An 8,482-nucleotide genomic window follows, 5' to 3' on the forward strand; every position below is an offset into this window, starting at 1 on the left:
GGGGATGGATTAGGACATGGGTTTTCATTGGCACAGGACACTCAGGGAAGACCATGCAGTGGAGAAAGTATTTGGGTCAAGCACCCAAGTTGTTGATGAAGTGAGGAATGTGCTTATCCAGGGGAAGAGCAGTATATTAATAAACAGAAAGCAAACGTCAAGCGCTGAGACAGAACACATCTGGTGTGGTGCAGGAACAGCCCAGGTTTGCTGGGCCTCAGTAGGGAGGGGCCAACACCAAGGCTCTCACAAGCGCAGGGCCATCTATTTGCCATGAAGGAGGAGCCATGATTAGGGATGTATTTGACGCCACAGTCATCCGGGATGAACCACTCTGCCACCATATTTTCACATTCTTTCACGTTAAACTCAGTAATCCCCCACACCTTTGAGATGTGGATCTTCTGGTGGCCAGGTAACTTGAAGTTGACCCTGCAGAGGGACTCAATCACGTGCTCCTTGTTCTGCAGCTTGGTGCGGATGGATGTTACTAACCAACCACTGTGGACCCTGGGGCTTTCCAAAGGCACTGCACAAACCTGTCTCCAGTCTAGAATGGAGACAGCATGCTAGTCGCAGGCCAGTCGTGAATATCCACTGGAAAGAACCGTCTCCAGGGTTCCTTAGCACAACCTGCACAGGCAAAATATACCACCGAGAAGGCTGCTGTTTGCAGCCATTGCACACAGCATCCCCACAGCCCAGGTTTGATATTCCAAAGATGGCCGCCGTGATAGTCCCTTCCCTTAAGACCTTCCAGAGCCTTGACATTTCTGTCCTCTGTTAAGAGTCTGTGTCTCCTCCCCTTGAACCCGAATGAGCTTTTGTGATTGCCCTGACTTATAGCTTATGGCTTGTCTGATAGAAGTGATGCTAGGTGACTTCCAGGCTTGGGCATAAAAGGCAGAACAGCTTCTGCTGAGCTCTCTTTCTTGGATGCTGGAAACAGTTCCAGCCACCATGGTGGGAGGAAGCCCAGCCACCGGAAGCTGAGCGTCTAGTGGACAGCACAGCCCAGGTGAGGAGCAGAAGCAGCTGCTCCAGACCCAGGGCCGAACCCCTCACCTAACACTGTGAACAACAGCGCTGAACCTTTTCCATGGACCCCAGAGCAAACTGCAGGGCTGTGAGAAAGCTGAATGGTTGTTGTCATTTTCAACCATTCTGTTTTGGGGTAGTCAGGGGGCTGGATGGCCAAAACAAGTGAAGTAGGCAGTGGATTAGGATACGGTTAAGGGACGGAATGGGCCAGTCTTTGGGGGCCTTATACACTCTAAGGCTAATGCTTTGCCTTTCACTCTAACGGGAAAGCCACCAGGCTGATACACAGATGCTGGTCACTGTCTCTGTCCTTGATGTCATCAAGAAGACAATGTCCAGTGGATACACGGCTCCTTCCTTTGGACAGAGAGTCTTTCCAAGAGAAGGAGCCTTCCTTTTGCAGGCAATATTTTGTACTCACAGTGACAAACTCACTCAGAGATGGATCTGACCTTCCCATTTCCTGTCACAAATTGCAATAGTTGCTTCTATGGTAAGCACCAACCTTCCGTGTCACTGAGAGACTTCAACCTCAAAACCCCTTTAGGTTTTAGCCAACTTAGACTCATAGGTGCCCAAATGGGCTGAGACAAAGAGTGCTTCCCACTGTGGCTTCTGGAGGTTGTTCTCCCTCTGGCTCAATAAGCCTCTCCATCAGCTGACTTTGGGGGACTGCAGCGTGGCCCACCTGGCATGGAGACATTTGCTTCATCACGTGGGAGGGCAGGTAAATGCAGTGCCAGCAACAGAGTATTTTTCAATGCTGAAAGGCTCAGAAAGATGAGCACTGAAAGAAACCATCCTTCTTTTAAAAACCTGAAGTACAATTGATTTACAATATTGTGTTAGTTTCATAAAAGAATCCATCCTTGCTGATATCTTCGACAGCTTAATGCACCCATGTGAGGTGCAGTATGTGCTGTCTTTGGGGCTGATTTTATAATCTTTCTCAGTTTGGTAAGTTTGTAAAATTGACCAGCCTCCCCAAAATGGGGCAGGTGAAACCCCGCGATGATGGCAGCCACAATGAGTCTGGAGGCAGTGTGCCTACCGCTCCTGAGTCACACAGGGGCTAGGATCCTGGCTGGCCCAGCCTGGGGCAATGCTGAGGATTCTTTATTGAGGTCCAGAATGAGCCAAAATAAACTCTCTTCTACTGAGTTGTTGAGTTTGAGGCAACTGCTAAGAGTGATCAGTTTCCACAAATTACGTTCTGTTCCTGGGCAGATTCAAAGGGAACATTCGGGTAGGTGGATGAGCAACAAGATTCAACAAAAGCACCCTTAAGATTAGGCTAGTCAGGAAGAAATAACTTCTGTTCTTGTCATTTTATTTTGTGTTAACCAGTTCACCCAATGGTAGTTTGTGAGATGCTGAATAGTATTTTGGATAAATGTCTTAGAGAGTTGCCTTGAGAACCTTAATATTCTCAACCACACTGGCATGAAGGAAGGTTATACTGCCCCTGAAAGACATGCCAGATAGTTAGAAGAAGGATGACACACATTTCAGCTTGGGATTTGTTCCCATAAATTTGAGGTCATATCATTTCATCAGAGGGATGTTAATCCTTTCTTAAGACAACCAGTCAAAGAAAGTGAGAACTAGAAGGTCCCTTCTAGATGTTCTCCTCATTTCACAGGTGAGAATCCTGAATCCCAGAACAGATAAATGCCTTAGTTAAGGTCCTTAGCTGTTTGGAGGTCAATAGTCATACAGTTTAAGTCTTAAGAGTTTGGGCCCTTTAACATTACTGCAGTTGCTTATAGCAGAAGCCAGTTACTCCAACATCATGCAGCATCAGCACCTGGTATACAAAAGGCAACACATAATGGCACCCTCCCCACATAAGGCTGTGAGATCTTTGATGGCAGAGTTAGGTTTTGTTTATGCTCAACTCCCCAGTGCCTTCCCACAGTAGGGGATCATATGTAATAGATAAGTGGACAGACATTGGATTCCTGACACACTAAAAATGTTAATTTTTTGTTGTTTCTTATTGCTGGAAAACCAATTTATTAAATATTTATTGACTGCCCATTCTTTCTCATTCATTCAGTAGATGTGGCTGAGCATCTTCTATGTGCTCAGTGAGTGGATACAGGAGTGAGCAAAGCAGATGGAACCCCTGGTCTTGTGGAGTTGACACGCCTATGACTGTGTCCCGCAATAGCTGAGCAGCCAAAATGGTCAACCTGCCTTGACACACCAGATTCACAGTCAATCAGATGGGCCAGCTTAGATACTTTAAAAAGCTAGACAGCTGTTCAAGACAGAATGGTGTCAGTGGGTTCAGATAATAAGTTTTATGGCTGTTCAAAGAATAGCAGGATTGATGTAGCCAAAACAGTTTTAGGAGACCCCCCCCAAGGACAGTTTAGAGTAGTTTCTTGAGAATATGGTAGGATTCAAAAGATAGGGAGAAGAGAAAGCGGATGGCATGCCAAGGAGGTGAAGGAAGAGACAAGAACAACATGAGTGTGATTAATGGGCCAAGGATGATTCTAGTCCAGCCAGATTTTAGATCAGAGAAACTGAAACTAAGTGCAAAATGTTGGGCCAGATGGTGAAGGCACCAGTCATAGAAAAACCCAAAGAGAAAACAATTTCTTTAATATGCACTTTGAAAACTGGCTGGGGAGTGAATGACAGGTCTTCTGCAGGTGTATAATCTCCTTCACTGTGTTTCTATCCTGGTTGAAGGTATACAGGAAATTACTCTTCCATTATCTTTCCATCCTCTTCAGAGCAACACCTCTTCAGGTAAGTGAAAAGTGAAAGTGAACTGACACGATGCTCAGTCGTGTCCGACTCTTTGCGACCCCGTGGACTGTAGCCCACCAGGCTCCTCCGCCCATAGGATTCTCCAGGCAAGAATACTGGAGTGGGTTGCCATTTCCTTCTCCAGGGGATCTTCCTGACCCAGGGATCAAACCCAGGTTTCCTGCATTGCAGGCAGATGCTTTAACCTCTGAGCCACCAGGGAAGCCCTCTTCAAAGGGTAAGGAAACCTGCAAAACTACAGTAATTAGAATGGATTGTCAAAACATAAGAGATCAAATGTCCACTTTCTTAGAACATACCCCAGATGTTCATACTTCATAATTAATACTTCACAGCTAATACTTTAGAAAATTGATTTCAAGTATGTGCTTTCACTTGTCCATCTATTTATGGATCTACTGTCTGCAATTCGAGTCCAGAGCACAAATATAATAGAAGTGAATTAGACATTTAAAAGTAGAGATAGGTACATATTTTATGTAAATATATGTACACCATAGCTATAGGCCAAACTTCAAATACTATAATGAAGAGGTGTAGAATGAGGTGGGGGGGTGGGGGGAATGGACAGATCTGTGATTAAATATCAAACTCTTAACCACTTTGACAAATCAGTTGTCCTCCCATAAAGTTATGGGTTCGATCTAAGTAACAGATCCAGTGCACTCTTGGTCTCAATTATTGGCTTCTTTACAAGGAAGCATACATGGCCCTCGAACCTTCAGGTCTCTTCCTGCTCTGACTCCAGGCCAGCTCTGTGAGTTGTGTTGGCCAACAGGATGTGTTAGCGTGAATTCGTATTAGTTCTGAGCCTAGAACTCGAGGGATTTGTGTATTTCTGCTCTGTTTCTTGGATCTCTGGCAAGCCACGATCTGAACACACCAGAGGAGGAGAGACCCCATGGAGCAGAGCTCAATTGTCCAGCCTTGGCTTCCTTAGATCAGTCGGCAGCCAGCAGACCCTCAGCCATGTGAGAACCTGGCCAAGATTATCAGAACCACCTCAAGACACAGCTGGCCCCCAGATGCATGAGTAAGCCCAGCCTATATCAGAAATACCATCCAGCTGATCCTCAGACTCAGAAGGTCTAGTAACAAAAGTCTTGTTTTAGTCCACTGAGCTTTAAGTGGACTGTTGAGTAGTAATAACTCTCTGATAAAGACTAGTTCTTGGCTGTACATAAGAGCCTCCCAAGAGTTTTAAAATATACCAATCACTTCTCTTTATGCTGAAATTCTGTTTAATCCACCTAGATATTCTTTTTATTTTGTTCTATTTAAGTTTCTTGGATTTCTAATATGCAGCCAGAGTCAAAACAACTTGGCTAGAAATGTGCTTCCTCCGACTTCTCCAAATATTAAAAATCTAGGTGAGTGGGTCTTTCTTGTCGTGGGCCTGGATGATACTAAAGTGTGTTTGCTCTTGCACATGGCATCACTGAAAACAAGGCAAATCTCTTCCTACATGCAGAATGGTCCTCTACATGTCCATCAGTCTGTACAGGCAAGAAAACAGTGATTTTTGTCCAGTATCCAGGACTATCACTTATAGGATGGTTGAGAGAATTCAACCCCCAGAGGCAGCCCCTATCTTCCCTCTGGAAGCTGGTTTAAACAGATATAAACATTTTTGCTATTGTACCTAATATTTAGATCAGGCTGTGAATCTTGCAAAATGAGGTTCAAAGGGAAGGTAGATCACTGGGGAATATGGGAGGGACTGTTAGACGGTTTTTATGTTCTAATTAAGGATGTATAACAGAGTTGCTTTGTGACATTATGTGACCAACTGGGAGGAGGGAGCTTGATAGAGAGCATTTTATTTGAGTAAGATGGCATCATCGACTCAGTGGACATGAGTTTCTCAGAGCAAACTCTGGGAGATAGTGAAGGACAGGGGACCCAGGTGTGCTGCAGTCCATGGGGTTGCAGAGTCGGACAACACTGAGTGACTGAACGACAACAAGATCCACGTGGCAGATCCCTTGGTGCCTCCCTTCCCTGGGCGGGTGTGCCCCTCCCCAGCTGTGGCACTGTTGGCTGCCGGCGACTCACACCTGCCCCCTTTGGCAGAGAATGACCTGCACCGGCCAGAAGCCACCTGCCCAGAAATACCTGAGAGTTTGCGCCTGTTCCCTTCTGACCCTGGGGCAACCCACAGCTGGCTAATGACACAGGATCCAGAAGATTCTTCCGGCAAAACAACCCTCGCGGGCCGTTTACTTTCTGGAACTCCCCTGGGGTCAGCTGAGGTTCGGTCTTCATGAAAAGCCTGTATCGATGACTTCTCTTGCCTTATCCTTCCTTTCTCCCATTGTTCTTTCTCCCTCAACAAGTCACCTGTCCCATAATCCTTGTCTCAGCTCAGCTTCTAGGGATCCCAGCCAAAGAACATCTTGTTGTTGACTGGCTCAGTCATGTCAGACTCTTTGTGACCCCATGGACTGCAGTACGCCAGGCTTCCTGGCCCTTCACTGTCTCCCTGAGTTTGCTCAAACCCATGTCCATTGTGTCAGTGATGCCATCCAACCATCTCATCCCCTGTCATCCCCTTCTCCTCCTGCCTTGAATCTTTCCCAGCATCAGGGGCTTTCCCAGTGAGTCAACTCTTAGCATCAAGTGGTCAAAATATTGGAGCTTCAGCTTCAGCATCAGTCCTTTCAATGAATATTCAGTTTGATTTCCTTTAGGGTTGACTGGTTTGATCTCCTTGCAATCCAAGGGACTCTCAAGAGTCTTCTCCAATGCCACAGTTCAAAAATACATCTGCTTCCCTGAAAAGTCTCTAGCTGCCCATCAGAAGGGCTATCAATAACCATCTAGCCCTCTTCCCTCCCACTGGCTCCAAGTATCTATACTCTAAATATCAGCTTCTCAAGTCACATATCTCACTCTGAACACTAGCTTATCAAGTCGCAGGGATGGTGCTGCATGGCCATTATCTTCAGCACCTTAAAAGGTCTCTTTTTCTACTAACCCTTCTCTGACTTCATGCATCCCAGAAAACCTCCATCTTGGGCAGAACTCTGGTGAAACATCTCTGCCTTATTGTTCCACATTTTTCTAGAAAACACTCAAGGTTAAAATGGAGCTCTATTTCCTCCAGAAAAACTTCTCCCCAATTCCAGCCCACATGGATCTCTTTTTCATCTTTTTATTCACTTAAAGTCTGTGCAGGCCATTTCGCTCCTGAAACAACTCTCTATGTACTGGCTTTAAGCGCAAAATATGCCTTCTTCATTTGTTTTATTCATTCATCTTGTCTTTCCAGCAAAACGGAAGGTCCTCACTTATAGGGAATGTATCTTTCTTATAACTTCATATGCCATAGTACCTTGTTTTGCAGATATATATTAACTGATTAGCTAAAAAATGAAAAATCTACAATTACACTTATGTTCCATAGAGCAAGGTGTGCATCTAACCTTACTACCAGAGCATAGAGAAGGTTAACTACATAGTTGGGAGCTGCCATTTCAGAATATCACATCTTTAAGAATTATATTCCGTACAATAAGAGCCCAATAGTCGGAAATGCCAAAATGCCCATTTCCTAGTTAATTGTAAGGATAGATACATTTTTTTTTTCCTCCCCTGCAAAAGTTGCCGCTGTTTCACATAATGACTTAAACTGTAATGGAAATGAGGCTGGACAAATCAATTTTTAGCCCTTAGCAAGTTAAGTTTGTCAATACAGAATGTAAACAGCAATAGAGATTGGTAGTTAACACTATCATTTTAATCTAATATTGTAATAACTCTCCTTTCTCTTTCCCAATTAAATTCAAAATCTTTTTTAATTAAGACGATTTATACCGCTACAGTAAAGGCCATTTTTAGACCATGTACTCTAAGCCTTCATTATGCAAAATGATTTAAAATTTCAATTTCAATTTTGCAAGTAACAAAATATACAAATGGAGCCCACATATCAAATGGGAGCTTTAAATTCTTCCCCCAATTTTCATGCTATACATTTTAAATCATGACAATACATTTCAGTGAGCATCTTAACCTTAAACTTAAGTGCATTTATTAGAAATGAAGACATGTTACATGAATGAAAGGGTAAAAATGTAACTGAGTTGTACTCATCTGAAGGTCAGTCTTCCACCTGAAATCTCAGCTATTTGGAAACCAGAAGATACAGTGAGCAGCCCAAAGTCAGTTTACGAAAAGATAGAGATTGAGAGAGAGGAAAGGAGGAAAGCAGGGGAAGGAAGGATAGAGGCAGGGAAGAAGGGAGGGAGGAAAGATAAAATGAAGTAAAGAAAGAGAGTCAGGAAAGAGGGGAAAATAAGTTAAGATGGAATCACTCTAGGTTGTTGAAACAACTGTGATAAAGTACAAATGCTGAAAGTCATGGTTTAACAGCTGGGTCCTCGGTTCACCCTGAGCCTATTGACATATATTGCATAGGGTTGTTCCATCCTTGGTTATCTAATTTACCAGCCTCTACAGATTAAAATCAGCACTTTGTTCAGGGAAGAGAGCTGCAGGAGGCTAGCTACCTATAAAGTCAAAACCAGAAGCCAGAGAAAAGAGAAAAACACAGCAGGATACAGAAAGTGCTGTTTGTTATGGCAGTTGTGAATCATCAAGAAAAGACAAGTTTAGTTCTGGATTTTTGTGTTGAAAGGCACAGAAATGAGTAATA

The 8,482-nt window shown here is 44.0% G+C and overlaps 1 pseudogene; it reads right to left on the reverse strand.

Annotated features, from left to right (window-relative positions):
• Positions 1–605: 605 nt before the first annotated feature.
• Positions 606–731, reverse strand: LOC112578935 (annotated as a pseudogene).
• Between the last annotated feature and the right edge of the window lie 7,751 nt (positions 732–8,482).

This window comes from Bubalus bubalis, chromosome 14 (assembly GCF_019923935.1).
Source record: "Bubalus bubalis isolate 160015118507 breed Murrah chromosome 14, NDDB_SH_1, whole genome shotgun sequence".
Taxonomy (NCBI): Eukaryota; Metazoa; Chordata; class Mammalia; order Artiodactyla; family Bovidae; genus Bubalus; species Bubalus bubalis.